This window comes from Rhinoderma darwinii, chromosome 1 (assembly GCF_050947455.1).
Source record: "Rhinoderma darwinii isolate aRhiDar2 chromosome 1, aRhiDar2.hap1, whole genome shotgun sequence".
Taxonomy (NCBI): Eukaryota; Metazoa; Chordata; class Amphibia; order Anura; family Rhinodermatidae; genus Rhinoderma; species Rhinoderma darwinii.
Genome location: NC_134687.1, coordinates 407,646,496 through 407,663,721, shown reverse-complemented (window position 1 = coordinate 407,663,721; position 17,226 = coordinate 407,646,496).

Below are 17,226 nucleotides of genomic sequence, written 5' to 3'. Positions count from 1 at the left end.
TAAGAAATATCCATGAAACATGGGGTATTAGTTGTTATTTTGGCCAAAATACGCAAAGCTCGCAACCCAACGTCAAGGGTCCCCAGTGCCTTGCGAGTCCCTAACCAGAACTTTTCGTTCCTAATTTAAAAACACAAACAGAAAAAATGGGACATAAAGATCATCAAAACCACAAAAAAGGCCATACTCACTAGGTAGGTGGGTGGGTGAAAACCCGTTCCCATCAGGACGCAGACGGGTCAAAGAATGCTGCAGAAGGAGTGTGCATTAAATAGTGATAGCCCCTCCCACTAGTCTTGAGGGGAGTGGCGGACTAAGTGCTCAAAGGTGTGCGATAAATGAGTGTCAGTGTAGTGCTAGGGTGTGAATGGATGGTAAAAAATAAATATGTATGTATGAAAGTGTCAGAACTGTGTAATAATGTAATAAAAATAAATAAATAAATAAATAAATGTGATGAATAGGGATCAGTGCTGTGAATAGTACATGGGGTGTCAGTACTATGTGTAATACGTGGAGGGATAATGTGCTGGTCGTCAGGCATGGCGTATCTTGCCGAATAACAGCCTATTTGTAACGCCGCTAGTGTTAGCTAAAGCGGGCTGCTCTGCATTCCAAACCAAACGCCAGCACATCATGCCCTCCCAGCATATAAGACCCGGCTGCGTCCTGAAAAAAAGTATAGTATACGTAGTAAGAAATATCCATGAAACATGGGGTATTAGTTGTTATTTTGGCCAAAATACGCAAAGCTCGCAACCCAACGTCAAGGGTCCCCAGTGCCTTGCGAGTCCCTAACCAGAACTTTTCGTTCCTAATTTAAAAACACAAACAGAAAAAATGGGACATAAAGATCATCAAAACCACAAAAAAGGCCATACTCACTAGGTAGGTGGGTGGGTGAAAACCCGTTCCCATCAGGACGCAGACGGGTCAAAGAATGCTGCAGAAGGAGTGTGCATTAAATAGTGATAGCCCCTCCCACTAGTCTTGAGGGGAGTGGCGGACTAAGTGCTCAAAGGTGTGCGATAAATGAGTGTCAGTGTAGTGCTAGGGTGTGAATGGATGGTAAAAAATAAATATGTATGTATGAAAGTGTCAGAACTGTGTAATAATGTAATAAAAATAAATAAATAAATAAATAAATGTGATGAATAGGGATCAGTGCTGTGAATAGTACATGGGGTGTCAGTACTATGTGTAATACGTGGAGGGATAATGTGCTGGTCGTCAGGCATGGCGTATCTTGCCGAATAACAGCCTATTTGTAACGCCGCTAGTGTTAGCTAAAGCGGGCTGCTCTGCATTCCAAACCAAACGCCAGCACATCATGCCCTCCCAGCATATAAGACCCGGCTGCGTCCTGAAAAAAAGTATAGTATACGTAGTAAGAAATATCCATGAAACATGGGGTATTAGTTGTTATTTTGGCCAAAATACGCAAAGCTCGCAACCCAACGTCAAGGGTCCCCAGTGCCTTGCGAGTCCCTAACCAGAACTTTTCGTTCCTAATTTAAAAACACAAACAGAAAAAATGGGACATAAAGATCATCAAAACCACAAAAAAGGCCATACTCACTAGGTAGGTGGGTGGGTGAAAACCCGTTCCCATCAGGACGCAGACGGGTCAAAGAATGCTGCAGAAGGAGTGTGCATTAAATAGTGATAGCCCCTCCCACTAGTCTTGAGGGGAGTGGCGGACTAAGTGCTCAAAGGTGTGCGATAAATGAGTGTCAGTGTAGTGCTAGGGTGTGAATGGATGGTAAAAAATAAATATGTATGTATGAAAGTGTCAGAACTGTGTAATAATGTAATAAAAATAAATAAATAAAATAAATGTGATGAATAGGGATCAGTGCTGTGAATAGTACATGGGGTGTCAGTACTATGTGTAATACGTGGAGGGATAATGTGCTGGTCGTCAGGCATGGCGTATCTTGCCGAATAACAGCCTATTTGTAACGCCGCTAGTGTTAGCTAAAGCGGGCTGCTCTGCATTCCAAACCAAACGCCAGCACATCATGCCCTCCCAGCATATAAGACCCGGCTGCGTCCTGAAAAAAAGTATAGTATACGTAGTAAGAAATATCCATGAAACATGGGGTATTAGTTGTTATTTTGGCCAAAATACGCAAAGCTCGCAACCCAACGTCAAGGGTCCCCAGTGCCTTGCGAGTCCCTAACCAGAACTTTTCGTTCCTAATTTAAAAACACAAACAGAAAAAATGGGACATAAAGATCATCAAAACCACAAAAAAGGCCATACTCACTAGGTAGGTGGGTGGGTGAAAACCCGTTCCCATCAGGACGCAGACGGGTCAAAGAATGCTGCAGAAGGAGTGTGCATTAAATAGTGATAGCCCCTCCCACTAGTCTTGAGGGGAGTGGCGGACTAAGTGCTCAAAGGTGTGCGATAAATGAGTGTCAGTGTAGTGCTAGGGTGTGAATGGATGGTAAAAAATAAATATGTATGTATGAAAGTGTCAGAACTGTGTAATAATGTAATAAAAATAAATAAATAAATAAATAAATGTGATGAATAGGGATCAGTGCTGTGAATAGTACATGGGGTGTCAGTACTATGTGTAATACGTGGAGGGATAATGTGCTGGTCGTCAGGCATGGCGTATCTTGCCGAATAACAGCCTATTTGTAACGCCGCTAGTGTTAGCTAAAGCGGGCTGCTCTGCATTCCAAACCAAACGCCAGCACATCATGCCCTCCCAGCATATAAGACCCGGCTGCGTCCTGAAAAAAAGTATAGTATACGTAGTAAGAAATATCCATGAAACATGGGGTATTAGTTGTTATTTTGGCCAAAATACGCAAAGCTCGCAACCCAACGTCAAGGGTCCCCAGTGCCTTGCGAGTCCCTAACCAGAACTTTTCGTTCCTAATTTAAAAACACAAACAGAAAAAATGGGACATAAAGATCATCAAAACCACAAAAAAGGCCATACTCACTAGGTAGGTGGGTGGGTGAAAACCCGTTCCCATCAGGACGCAGACGGGTCAAAGAATGCTGCAGAAGGAGTGTGCATTAAATAGTGATAGCCCCTCCCACTAGTCTTGAGGGGAGTGGCGGACTAAGTGCTCAAAGGTGTGCGATAAATGAGTGTCAGTGTAGTGCTAGGGTGTGAATGGATGGTAAAAAATAAATATGTATGTATGAAAGTGTCAGAACTGTGTAATAATGTAATAAAAATAAATAAATAAATAAATAAATGTGATGAATAGGGATCAGTGCTGTGAATAGTACATGGGGTGTCAGTACTATGTGTAATACGTGGAGGGATAATGTGCTGGTCGTCAGGCATGGCGTATCTTGCCGAATAACAGCCTATTTGTAACGCCGCTAGTGTTAGCTAAAGCGGGCTGCTCTGCATTCCAAACCAAACGCCAGCACATCATGCCCTCCCAGCATATAAGACCCGGCTGCGTCCTGAAAAAAAGTATAGTATACGTAGTAAGAAATATCCATGAAACATGGGGTATTAGTTGTTATTTTGGCCAAAATACGCAAAGCTCGCAACCCAACGTCAGAAACATTCTAGATATGGTATCATACAGAATCCCAATCTCCTCTTCAGTACATATCTTTAGCCATAAGAAATACAATGTCATCCCGTTTTGTCACGTTGCCTTTCTAAAGGCAAAGTCATATACCAGAAGGCTTAGAATAGAATAGCCATCCCCCCTGTAGGCTGTTGTTTCAGCACTTCTTTGAGCTTCAGTGACAACTGTCCATCCATGTGAAGCAATTTAGGTTCACACATATAAAGATATTAAAATATTTTTGACAGAAGCGAAGCGGTGAGAATGTATGTTATTATTTTATGTGATGGGGTGGATAAAGCATGGTCGTTATGCCACAATTGTGGCGCCCGGCCAGCGGAGATATGCCACACGTTTATTAAGAGGCGTTCGCTTCTTAATAAATGTGTCACATTTTATGCCAGTGAATTGTTTAAGACTGGTGTATAAAACGCCAGTCTAAAAAAATCTGCCCCACTGTGTATTTGGGCTTGATGCAAACAGGGGTGCACAAGACTTCCAGCAGTGCCCACACACATTCACACACTGGACCTCATTACAGCGCCCAAGGACATTTACCATGAATTTTTTTAGACCATGCAATCTCTGTGTTATTTACGGATCCATTAACAGATCACCTAACTTTTCGAAATTTGAGTGAGGGGCAGTTTTTTTGTCACATAGCAGACAACCTCTAGCAGACAACCCATTCTGGACCTGAGCGAAGCAGGAGAATCACATACTTCCAGAGTTAATAACAATCTAACAATACGTTATCAGTTTGTTTTAATAGATGATATGGCACTTACCAGACTGAAAAATGCAGGTAATACATCTTTAAACATTTAACTCTGATGTTTATAAATGCTGACTTTGGGACTTATTTATTTCTTGAATTGTGCCTCCATGTAGTGGCCACATACAGCAGACAGTAGGACAACATATTGTGTACATCTTGTACAGCATAAACAGTCATGCAATAGTGCCCAGAAATGTATGTAAACAATAGTACTGATACATTAGTGTAAGCCCAATAGTAGTATCCATAGAGTAGTGGCAGCCATGAAGCAGTATCAATAGATTACAGCCAGCCACGTTGTACAACCTATACAGTAACGTCTGCCAGTGCGGTACCAATCACATACTTGTAGTACCCATAGCTTAATACCACCCACATAGTAGCACTCATTTAGTAATGTCTGCCACAGCAGTTCCAATACAGTAGAAACAACCAAGCAGTAGTGCCCATAGAGTAGCACCAGACACGAAGCACTGACTATACCAGGGGTTTCAAACTCGGCCGGGTAAGTGGGCCGCATATAGAACAAATGGGAAGTTGACGGTCCGCATGAATTTCAAATTTGATACAATACAAAATTATTGTTAATCAATTAGTTATTTGAACTACTATAACACTATATTACTATAATAATAACAACATTACATTACTATAATAATACCGCTAGGTTTAAAATTTCAGAGATTTCTCCACGTGCTTATTTCAACAATCCAGCTTTCCAGTTTAAGTGTCGCTAAATGCAGTCCGGAGGCTCAGATAGCACACATGTCAAGATTTGGCAGCCCCTTTTTAGATAGTGCCACAGTGCCCTCGGTGGATGCTGCCACAGCAGTGCCCTGTGTAGATGCTGCCACAGCAGTGCCCTGTGTAGATGCTGCCACAGCAGTGCCCTGTGTAGGTGCTGCCACAGCAGTGCCCTGTGTAGGTGCTGCCACAGCAGTGCCCTCTGTAGGTGCTGCCACAGCAGTGCCCTCTGTAGGTGCTGCCACAGCAGTGCCCTCTGTAGGTGCTGCCACAGCAGTGCCCTCTGTAGGTGCTGCCACAGCAGTTCCCTCTGTAGGTGCTGCCACAGCAGTGCCCTCTGTAGGTGCTGCCACAGCAGTGCCCTCTGTAGGTGCTGCCACAGCAGTGCCCTCTGTAGGTGCTGCCACAGCAGTGCCCTCTGTAGGTGCTGCCACAGCAGTGCCCTCTGTAGGTGCTGCCACAGCAGTGCCCTCTGTAGGTGCTGCCACAGCAGTGCACTCTGTAGGTGCTGCCACAGCAGTGCCCTGTGTAGGTGCTGCCACAGCAGTGCCCTCTGTAGGTGCTGCCACAGCAGTGCCCTCTGTAGGTGCTGCCACAGCAGTGCCCTCTGTAGGTGCTGCCACAGCAGTGCCCTCTGTAGATGCTGCCACAGCAGTGCCCTCTGTAGGTGCTGCCACAGCAGTGCCCTCTGTAGGTGCTGCCACAGCAGTGCCCTCTGTAGGTGCTGCCACAGCAGTGCCCTCTGTAGGTGCTGCCACAGCAGTGCCCTCTGTAGGTGCTGCCACAGCAGTGCCCTCTGTAGGTGCTGCCACAGCAGTGCCCTCTGTAGGTGCTGCCACAGCAGTGCCCTCTGTAGGTGCTGCCACAGCAGTGCCCTCTGTAGATGCTGCCACAGCAGTGCCCTGTGTAGATGCTGCCACAGCAGTGCCCTCTGTAGGTGCTGCCACAGCAGTGCCCTCTGTAGATGCTGCCACAGCAGTGCCCTGTGTAGATGCTGCCACAGCAGTGCCCTCTGTAGATGCTGCCACAGCAGTGCCCTCTGTAGATGCTGCCACAGCAGTGCCCTGTGTAGATGCCGCCACAGCAGTGCCCTCTGTAGATGCCGCCACAGCAGTGCCCCCTGAAGATGCCACCACAGCAGTGCCACCTGTAGATGCTGCCACAGCAGTGCCCCCTATAGATGCCGCCACAGCAGTGCCCCCTGTAGATGCCGCCACAGCAGTGACCCCTGTAGATGCCGCCACAGCAGTGACCCCTGTAGACTGGGACTCCAGCTGTGCTCCTGACATCACTGGGACTCCTGCTCTGGGGAAGCCCCTGACATCATTGTCGATGTATGGACAGCGATGTCCGAGGCTTCCCCAGAGTCCCGGAGAAGAGCCGATAAAAGCGCTCTGCCCGGGACTCCGCTCTGGGGAAGACCCTGACACACTGTCCATATATGGGCAGCGATGTCAGGGAATTCCACAGCGTCCCTGAGCAGAGCCGACAGTAGCTCTCTGCCCGGGACTCCGCTTTGGGGAAGACCCTGACACACTGTCCATATATGGGCAGCGATGTCAGGGAATTATGCAGCGTCCCGGAGCAGAGCCAATACTAGCGCTCTGCCCGGGACTCCGCTCTGGGGAAGACCCTGACACACTGTCCATATATGGGCAGCGATGTCAGGGAATTCCGCAGCGTCCCGGAGCAGAGCCGATACTAGCACTCTGCCCGGGACTCCGCTCTGGGGAAGACCCTGACACACTGTCCATATATGGGCAGCGATGTCAGGGAATTTCGCAGCATCCCGGAGCAGAGCCGATACTAGCGCTCTGCTCGGGACTCCGCTCTGAGGAAGACCCTGACACACTGTCCATATGTTGACAGCGATGTCAGGAAATTCCACAGAGTCCCGGAGCAGAGCCTGTACTAGCGCTCTGCCCGGGACTCCGGCTCTGGGGAAGCCCCAGACATCGCTGTTCATATGTGGACAGCGATGTCAGGGAATTCCAGAGTCTCGGAGCAGAGCCGATACTAGCGGCTCTGTGTCCCGCGGGCCGCAGATGACAGCCCCAGGGGCCGCATGTGGCCCGCGGGCCGCGTTCTTGAGACCCCTGGACTATACAGTATGGCTAGCCATAGTACTTCCCACATAAAACTGTTTGTCATGTTAGCATTTATACAATACTTTCTTATTAAGTTATTGTTAAAAAAAGCAACAATGGAAGGATGGCAAGAAATAAACTTGTACAATAAAGATTATTGTAGCCTTTGTCAGTGCTAGAAAATATCAGGTGCAATAATTTAAACCTCTGTTATGGAAAATAATGGTACATTTTTCGGTGTCAACAGTTAGAGAATAGAATTAAAGTATTGCAATCATGTTTTTTATTGTGTTAGAGCACAATGGCAGGTGGCATGAATGTACGGACTATACAATAGCAGAATTCTGCATTCTCCTTTATACTTATCTACTGGAGCTACAGGAATGAGATGGAAATTCTTTATAAACATCATGGATAAAAGAGAAAAAAAGAATAAAGGAAGGATTTTGAAACTAAATGTAAAGAATGATGCTTTAATATAATATTGGATTAAACTCATGATGGTTGTGGTAGTAATGTTTAATGGTGAACAGCACTTAATGAAAACTTTATTGCTTATCTGTGTTAAATTCTACTGCCAGCGTTAAAGACTACTTTGGTTTCTATAACACATAAATGAAATAAAATGTTATACAGATTTCCTCTGTGTAAATCTTATTATTAAAAGTCTCCTGTTCAATTATTAAACGTCCACATATTTCAACAGTCTACATTTGTCTTTCTTTCACATGAAAGAGATTGTGCCACTAGACTTATCAGAAGGCATGTATTAATATAGATAATATATTCATAAAGTTATACAGTGATTATATGGTGATTCTTAAGTGTCAATCGGGCGGAATGAGGCACATGCTATATACACATGGTACCCCACTCCTAAGTAAGGCTCTATTTACATTACAATATAACCACCACTGGTCTACGTGATAAGGATATTGTCACGACTGTGGGGTATGTGGACCCACTGGGCCGCTCTGCCGTAGTGGAGTATCAGCTGGTCAAACGGAAAGTCTATGACAGACACTAGGGCGAGAGTACCTGAGTAGCTGGCTTGGGCCGAACTATCGGAAGCAGGCTTGTGCCAGACTATCGGAATCAGGCTTGTACTGGATAACCAGACTTGAACACTGAAGTAGTCTCGGACACTAGACTTGACATGGACACAGGTCTTAAACACTGAAGTCGTCTTGGACACTGGACTTGAACACTCAAGTCGGCTTGGACACTGGATTTGAACACTGAAGTCGTCTTGGACACTGGATTTGAACACTGAAGTCGTCTCGGACACTTGACATGACACGGACACTGGACACGGATAGTGCAGTCGTCTCAGACAATGGACTTCGCTCAGACACTGGACACGGGTAGTGCAGTCGTCTTGGAAACTGGACATGGCTCGGACACGGATAGTGCAGCTGTCTCGGACACTAGACTTGTCTCGGACACTGGACATGGATAATGCAGTTGTCTCGGACACTGGACTTGGCTCGGACACGGATAGTGCTGTTGTCTCGGACACGACTTGGCTTGGACACTGGACACAGATAGTGCAGGCGTCTCAGACACTTGGCTCGGACACCGAACAGTTCAGCTGTCTCGGACACTAGACCTGACATGGACACCGGACACGGATACTGGATACGGGAATACAGATAGGCAACCTTTGCAGACAAACACTGGGAAAGACACAACATTGCTCAGGCAAAGCGGTAGTGGGTAGGGCTTCTTTTAAAGTCCAGGGTGTGCTGGAATAGGTTGGGGATCAATATTCCTGGTGCATTGGCCCTTAAAGAATGGGGACGTGCGGCCGAATGCACACCTTATGGGCACAAAGCGGTGAAGACAGCAGAGTGCATCTGAGTCCAGAGCAGAGAGACGCCGCTGCAGAGGACAAAGAGTCTGGTGGCTGCTGAGTTGAGTGAGATTAGCGACCTCCGCCGCTACAGTACCCCCCCCCCTTAGGTCCAGTTTGTAAGAGGAATTTTTTGACGAGAGCTCGAGCATCCACATTCACTTTGGGCTCCCAAGAACGCTCCTCAGGGGAAATTTACCAGGTACAAGGTCTTCCCTCCTATCTTCTTGTAGTCCAGGATTTTCTTGATCTCGAAGATGTCAGAAGAGCAGGAGGGAACTATTGCAGAGTCAGGAGATTTACTGTACCAGTTGAGGATCACAGGCTTCAGAAGGGACACATGGAAGGAGTTGGGAATCCCGAGAGTAGGGGGTAGATGTAACTTGTAAGACACCAGGTTGATTTGTTCCTGAACTTCAAAGCAACCGAGAAATCTAAGAGCGAATTTGTAGGAGGAAAATTTCAGGCGAATATTTTTTGAAGACAACCAGACTTTGACTCCAGGAAGAAACTGAGGAGGAAGTCTTCTCTTCCTATTGCCATATTTCTTCATGTGATTCACTACCTGCAGAATCATGGACTTGGTTTGCTCCCAGACCTGAAGAAAGCTTGCGAAGAATTGGCTGCAAGCACTTGAGATATAGCTGGTACAAGGAGAACACGTGGATGTTGGCTGTAAACAATAAAAAAATGGAGAAGAAGCAATAGACTCATTCGTGTGATTATTGTAGGAGAATTCGGCTCATGGAAGAAGATGCACCCAATTGTCATGTTGAACAGATATGAAATGACGAAGATCATGTTCTAGCACTTGATTGATCCTTTCAACTTGGCCGTTAGATTGTGGGTGATATGCAAAAGAAAAGTCCAATTTTAAATCCAAGAGTTTACACAGGACTCTACAGAACTTAGACGTGAATTGGACACCCCGATCAGACATGATATGGAGGGGCAGTCCGTGTAGATGAAAAATATGTTGAACAAACAAATTTGCCAGGCAAGGAGATGAGGGAAGACCAGACAGAGGAACAAAATGCGCCATCTTAGAAAAACGATCCACCACGACTCAAACAGTGGTACAACGGCTTGACGAGTGTTCAGTCATTGTGCAGACTGTAAATAAGTGAGGTTCTCGTCATCAGTGTAGATGATAATCGGATGAGCAGCCCCCTCTAGCAAATGCCTCCACTCTCCCAAACCTAATTTGACAGCCAGTAACTCACAGTCTCTAATGGAGTAGTTTCGTTCTGCAGGAGGAGCTTTGAGAAGAAGCCACAGGATACCACCTTACCCTTGGTGTTTCTTTGAAAGAGAAGTTCTCCAGCGCCCATGGAAAAAGTGCCAACCTCCAATGAGAATTGCTGAGACACGGGGCGTGGCCTGGCTGGAGATGTGAGAGGACGCATGGTGTGTTAGCTCCTGCTAGAAATCCTTCACTTATCCTGTTTCGGAGCTTTATCCTGGACTAATTTGATTTAGCCTGACGGCACTTACCTGGAGGATCATTCTTGCGGGAAGGTATCCTTGCTACGCTGATCCTGTGGCTATGACTCTCCATAATAAAGACTCGGCGGTGGAGAGAGACAGTCAAGATAGCGCCGGAGCCCCGTCTGCAGCCGCACGTGCTGCAGCCTCTATGCTGGCAGACTATGCCAGAACTGCATCTGCAGCCGCAAGTAAACCTGTACAGCCGGTTATGACTCCTAAATCTTTACAGATTCCAGCGCTGGCGGTGACCGATGAGGTGAGCGCAGATGTAACAGGTGAAGGGCAGTTCGTGGACTTGGGTTCTCAGCCTGAGGTGGGTGCATGCTCATCATTATCCCCTATTGTATAGCCTGTGTCGGGGAAGGGCGAACCTTCCATTATTGATGTTTTCATGGCCATCACAAAATGCAATACCACACTGTCCTCCATGTCACTGCAGTTGGGAGGTGTAGGTATCCTAGCGAGATGTAATAAATACATTGCAGACTAGAGATTATACTATTTTGGCGAGACTTAGCGTTGGAGACTGTGAAATTATAATATTTCCTGCCAGACCAAGAGTTGCAGATCGAAAATTGTTATATAAATTACGTGTATAATATAGACTGTTAGAATGGATGGTTTACGGTCCATATTCAAATCTCCAGGATCGTCCGTAAAATGAAGAAATTGATGGAAGTGTGTGGGATCCATAGAGGAGGACGGCTCCAAGCCGCAGATTGGGCAAAAGGTATTCTGGAGAACAAAGGGAAGTTGGAAGGTAGTAAGTTGATGGAAAGTGCTTTAGTGGGATTTGCAGAAGAGGAAGTTAGGAATAAGAAAGGTATTGTATGTATTAGAAAACACAGGACCAGCCGACGCCCGGTAATGGTGTCCGTACCTCATGTTGAGTGTGTCCTCATTGTGGGTGGGAACCCCGGGAACCCCCCCCCCTCACAGCTGCACAATGTGTTTCCAATGGGAGAGGCTGCCCCCCCCACCACCCACCACTGATGTGGCCACGCCCGGCTCAACCAAATCAGTATGAAATAATGGCCTTGTTAATTTTGTCATTTGTAGTGTTTTTTCTATTTTTAGGTTCCATGCTAGTGAAGCAACACGTCATCATAATATAGAGATGGTGGCCGACAGATTGGACACAGTTACAGATTATGTGTTTGATGTTTTGAACGTAGATAATTCCTATACAATGGTGTGATGAATGATTGCAGATACGTATGTTGTTTTGCCGGCATTGAAAGTGTTAAGATTGTGAGACTAGACACTGTGAGAAATGAGTGTGGGACACCCCCCCCCCCCCCCTCCCCTCTGTAGTGTAGTATGCTGTGTTTGGGAGGAGGAGGGGGGCTGACTGGGTGCAGTCTGCAGGGCTGATGAGACAAAGGGATTTCAATATGCACTGCTGAGAGATATATATATATCTATCAGAAATGTCTACAAACCTAAATAAATTTCTTCTCTTTGCGCATGCGCTGTTGTTTATAAAAGTTACGATATTTATGTGTTATGATGTTAATTCAGATGTATTAAACTATAGATACTGTGAGACACAGGGTTTTGAAAATGTATGTGCCCCCCACCGTTCCCTATTTTTATATACAGTTCATTGGTTTGCAGTAATTAATGTTATCAGATATAATATTTTCTGTTTTATTGAATAAATAAGTACAATTGTTTTGTTTTTGATTTCACGCATGAGTTATGTCATTGTAAAGATAAAATGTATTTTCGTCAGGAAAAAGTCATTTTTGTTTCAGGCTGTTGTACATTACAGGGGGTTAAACTAGTGTTATGTTGAGATGTAGTTTTGAACTCTGCTACATTACTTTCGCAGAGTCCACAAAGGGGGGAATGGTGAAGGAACTGATCAGGTACAATTTTGGTTTGTTTTGAATTAATTAATTTGGTTTCAGGAGATCTAAAAATGTGTAAGATACCCCAATGAGTAATCCAGATTAAATGTGTATGACAGTAACCTACATTTTGAGGTTTTTCTGTGTAGATGGTTCCAGATCTTTCCAGAACGGTGAATATGGCACTGGGTAAGCTGTGCTGTAGTCTCCACCCAATATGAGGTATTGTGTAAGAGACCATCCCCCTCCAGCAAATTTACACAGGAGGTGACGTCACTCACAGATGGGTCTTTACAGATTTAAATGGGGGAGAAGGAAAAAAACTAAAATTGTCTGGACATTGTTAATTTGATGTAAAGTTTTTAGGAATTTTTTTATTTGTTTTTGTATTAATCAAGTATTTGCAGAATCTGATAAAAGTGAGATTCTCAAAGTATTCTGGATTATCAGATGAGTGTGGAGAAGTGTATAACATTTGGTTTTATTTTAGAGTATGAAGACGCCACCCCTTTGAGATGTTCTATCTATATGTGACATGGGTTTCTAATGTAAATTTGTAATAAAGAGATTTTATTATACAGTATGTACAAGACAGGATACGAAGCACAAGGTAAATTACCCAGAAACCACTCTCACCTTCTTGTTCATCTCAAGGAGTGGAGCTGGAGGTGCTCGCTGAGGCTTGTAACCTGGCAAAAGGTAAGACGGCCGACATTTACACTGACTCTAGGTACGCTTTTGGCATCGCCCACAATTATGGGCCCATTGGTAGTAGGAACTTTATTGGATCATCGGGTAAGCCAATTGAGGGAGCGAGAGAAGACAGACCTGACAACAAGGATATGTGCAGCCAGGTGTCAGTAAATTGGCTTGTCCCTGGATACAATAATGCCACCACTAGGTTTGTAGCAGCCGGCATGATGTGCGCAAGGCATGACAATTGGTAAAACAGCAAAGGTACCTGTGAAAAGTGCAGCCAGGCCAGATTACCCGTCCCAGCGACTGCAGAACATACAACTACCCGTGGTAGAAGTGTATGACAATGTGCTCGTGTGTGTAGACCTGTTCTCAGGGGGGGGCCTGAAGTCCGGCCTGTATCTTCCCCACTGCAGACGTTGTGTGTAAGGGACGGGGGAACAGTGTTATCCCAAGTATTGAACTGGTGTTTGTACAATGATAAGATGTCAGCAGTTCTCCAGATGTTATTCCAAAGTTAGTTTGTTTAATAATTGTATTTGAGAAGTGTTGTGGGAATATTAAATACTGAGGTTAAGTTTTATGTAAAGTTCTGGACCAGCCTTAGCATTGGACTATTGGAGGCGTCAGATAAAAGGTACAGAAGCGGAATATTCCCATTCGAAAACATTTTTATTTGTTTATTTTTATTTTTGTTGTGAAAGGGAAATTTTAGAGCAGAGAATTCTGTGCAGTGTATATGTGTATGTATAGATATGTATATAAAGAAGAAGAATCAGTTTGTAAGTTTTAGTTACTGACCAGTGTGAACGTTTGATGTAAAGATGCTATTTGTTAATGCTTTTCTTCAAATTAATTATTTGATTAAGATCAATTAATGTTTATACAATGAAAAAGCTTGTTCTCCACAGGAAGAGTCCAACTGGGAGCGGAAGGCGTGAGAACCAGATTCTAACAGAATGTGGACGGATAAGGGAAGGTAAACCGGTAACACCCAAGGCACTCTTGATGGCACTTGCATTGATGGTGTATGACCTCACATATGCCCCAAGACTGCAAGGATCGATTTGGTAAGATCTAATTGGTATGTCCCAGGTTTTACAGCTGATGCTGCTAAATTCTGTTAGAGCTGTTTGATTTGCCTACAGAACAGTCCTGGCAGACCAGTGCCAACCTTATCATACCCGCCTCCCACGAAGAGAACCGACCTTGAGAGGCCTTCCTAGGTAGAACGAACCAGATTAGAGTAAGAAAAATAGGTTTAAGACACTTGTCAGATAAACATGTGGAATCTGTGTATGTTTCTGTGAGGTGGAGATGTTCTAGGCAATCAGCTGAGATCAAGGTACAAATCCTGCAGAAAAAGTATCACCAAGTGCAAATGAAAAGTACCCAATAATTACACATCTTCTAGGTGCCCTGTCCATTGTAACAGAGAAGTTTTTCCTTATATAAAGGTGTTTGATGTCATTTAAGGGCCTGACATTATTGTATGTACCTAGAACAACGTTTATAGTGTATGCGGATGATGTTATCACCAGATTAGTATTTATTTTAACAATTGACAAGAGTTGGGGGTCCCCAGCAAGTGCCAGTAAATATGAACTAAAAGACTTTTAACACGATGAACTCCATCACTGAGATGCGGCAGGCGCAGCCTGAGCCACTACAACGCGTTTATCATGAACTGACGGCAGTGTCACAATTCTAAGCGGCCGCCCAGACAAGTAACTTGCCAGAGGAAGAGTACAGATGCGGAGGGGGTGATAGTCACAATACAACTCCACTAATCCGCCTACGTGGGATCTCAACCCAGGCTCACAGCATGAGGTGCTATGTACAGCCCGGTGACGTAAACTAAAGGAGACAGTGTCGGACAGATGAGAAGGACCAAACCAAGTCCTGATGACATCAGCAAAGATCAAAGTAAAGACCAAAGACCTGAGTGAATCCGTCAGCAGGATCAAGTGTTTTGATAAGTAAGTGGCTAGGAGGGGATAATAATAACTCTCCCAACGTAGTCTGACTCCACAATTGTGTGGGTTACCCTGAGGGTGACAGTCAGTGAAGAGCAGAAGACAGGAGAAGAAGGGGACGATGGTGTACAGGACTGGCAATGAACTGATGGGACCCGAAACCTGAGGATGATAGCATTATGTTATTAGTTGAGGCCCTATTGTTTATAATGTCTGAGGTTTATAATTATAATGTGTGTAAATATGCCACGGTGCTGCAAATTACAATCTGAGGAGTTTTATGTGAAGGTGTGAGGTGAAGGTCACTGTGCTGCCCATGACCTGTCATATCTGCAGGGGTAAAGTCCCATTAGGACAGTAAGTGACAGTGCGACAATTATTACTGTTAATAAAAATGTAGACCGGATTAATTATATATATATTACAACCAGCAGCGGTTTGTAGATTATATCAAGACAACCATCCTGTATCCAGAGGAGAATAGGGAAAGTTAGGACCACTCCGACACCTTGGAAGTCCAGGTACAAAGGGGGGTTACTCATCAGGAGTAGCTCGTCTCAAGCTGGCGAAGAAATCCAAAACCCCTACCCGCCTGGTTCGAGTGGTCAGTGGTAGGTTGCTAGGCAAAACTCAGGGATAGAGTAATAATATTTTTAGGGGGGACTGTCAGGGATCATTACCATGTATATTGTTTGAAAAATATTATCCTCACACATATGTATATACATTTCAGTTCTTTGTGTAATATACTGATATATATAACAAGTTCTTTGTTCATGTCGGACACACCTATGGAAGACACCGCCCTCTGGAACGCAAGAAGAGTGAGTCTGAGAAGTTACAGCTGAGAAACTTGGGGCACTCCCACATCTCTGGGGAGGAGGCATGTGTCTCTTTCTGTGTTTCCTTGTTCTGAATAAAAAGTTTTCAGTCTTCCTCCTGGCTGACAGAGGGAAGCTGTACCAAACATCTCTGTGTGGTGTACTTCTCTCCAGGCATGTCTTCAGCTTTCAATTTACAGAGGTGGTTATTCGGTGTGAAATATGGACCAGACACTACAACTCATAGAACACTGTGGTGGTTGAATGCCTTTTGGTTAACTATTATTGATGTTTCTGTTATCTCTAAGGTGTTGGAAGATTATTTTTTGGAAAATGTGGGTACAGCGGGCATAGGTATGGTATGGAACGCTATGAAAGCTACGCTACGAGGGTGTTTGATTCAGTGAATAAGTCGGGTCAAGATGAAGACTAGACAGTTGGGTGGTACTCTTAGGAGTAGGGTACAACAGACTGAAGTGACTCATGTTTTGAATAATACCATGTTCTGTCGACATTGTTGAGATCCGTCATGGAGAGCAGGAGGATAAACTGGCGTTGGACGATGATGACATGCTACTGTTTTTGGAGGATGATGCTGCCTCCTTGGATGCAGCTATGTCTGCTATTGGGGAGTTTGGTTGGTTCTCTGGATTGACCATTAACTTGTCCAAGTCTGTCCTGATGAAGGTGGATGATACACACTCACAGGCGTCATGTGAAGATCTCCTTATGAAATGTGTCCTTTAAATATCTAGGAGTTTAAATATCTATGAAACTGGAGGAATTTGAACGATTGAATTTGACCCCCTTACTGGCCCAATTTAAACTTAAAGAGGCTCTGTCACCAGATTTTGCAGCCCCTATCTGCTATTGCAGCAGATAGGCGCTGCAATGTAGATGACAGTAACGTTTTTATTTTTAAAAAACGAGCATTTTTGGCCAAGTTATGACCATTTTTGTAGTTATGCAAATGAGGCTTGCAAAAGTCCAAGTGGGTGTGTTTAAAAGTAAAAGTACAACTGGGCGTGTATTATGTGCGTACATCGGGGCGTGTTTACTACTTTTACTAGCTGGCCGTTCTGATGAGAAGTATCATCCACTTCTCTTCAGAACGCCCAGCTTCTGGCAGTGCAGATCTGTGACGTCACTCACAGGTCCTGCATCGTGTCGGACACATCGGCACCAGAGGCTTCAGTTGATTCTGCAGCAGCATCGGCGTTAGCAGGTAAGTCGATGTAGCTACTTACCTGCAAACGCCGATGCTGCTGCAGAATCATCTGTAGCCTCTGGTGCCGATGTGTCCCCGCTCGTCTGACACGATGCAGGACCTGTGAGTGACGACACAGCGTGATCTCTCGAGAACACGCTGTGTCTGC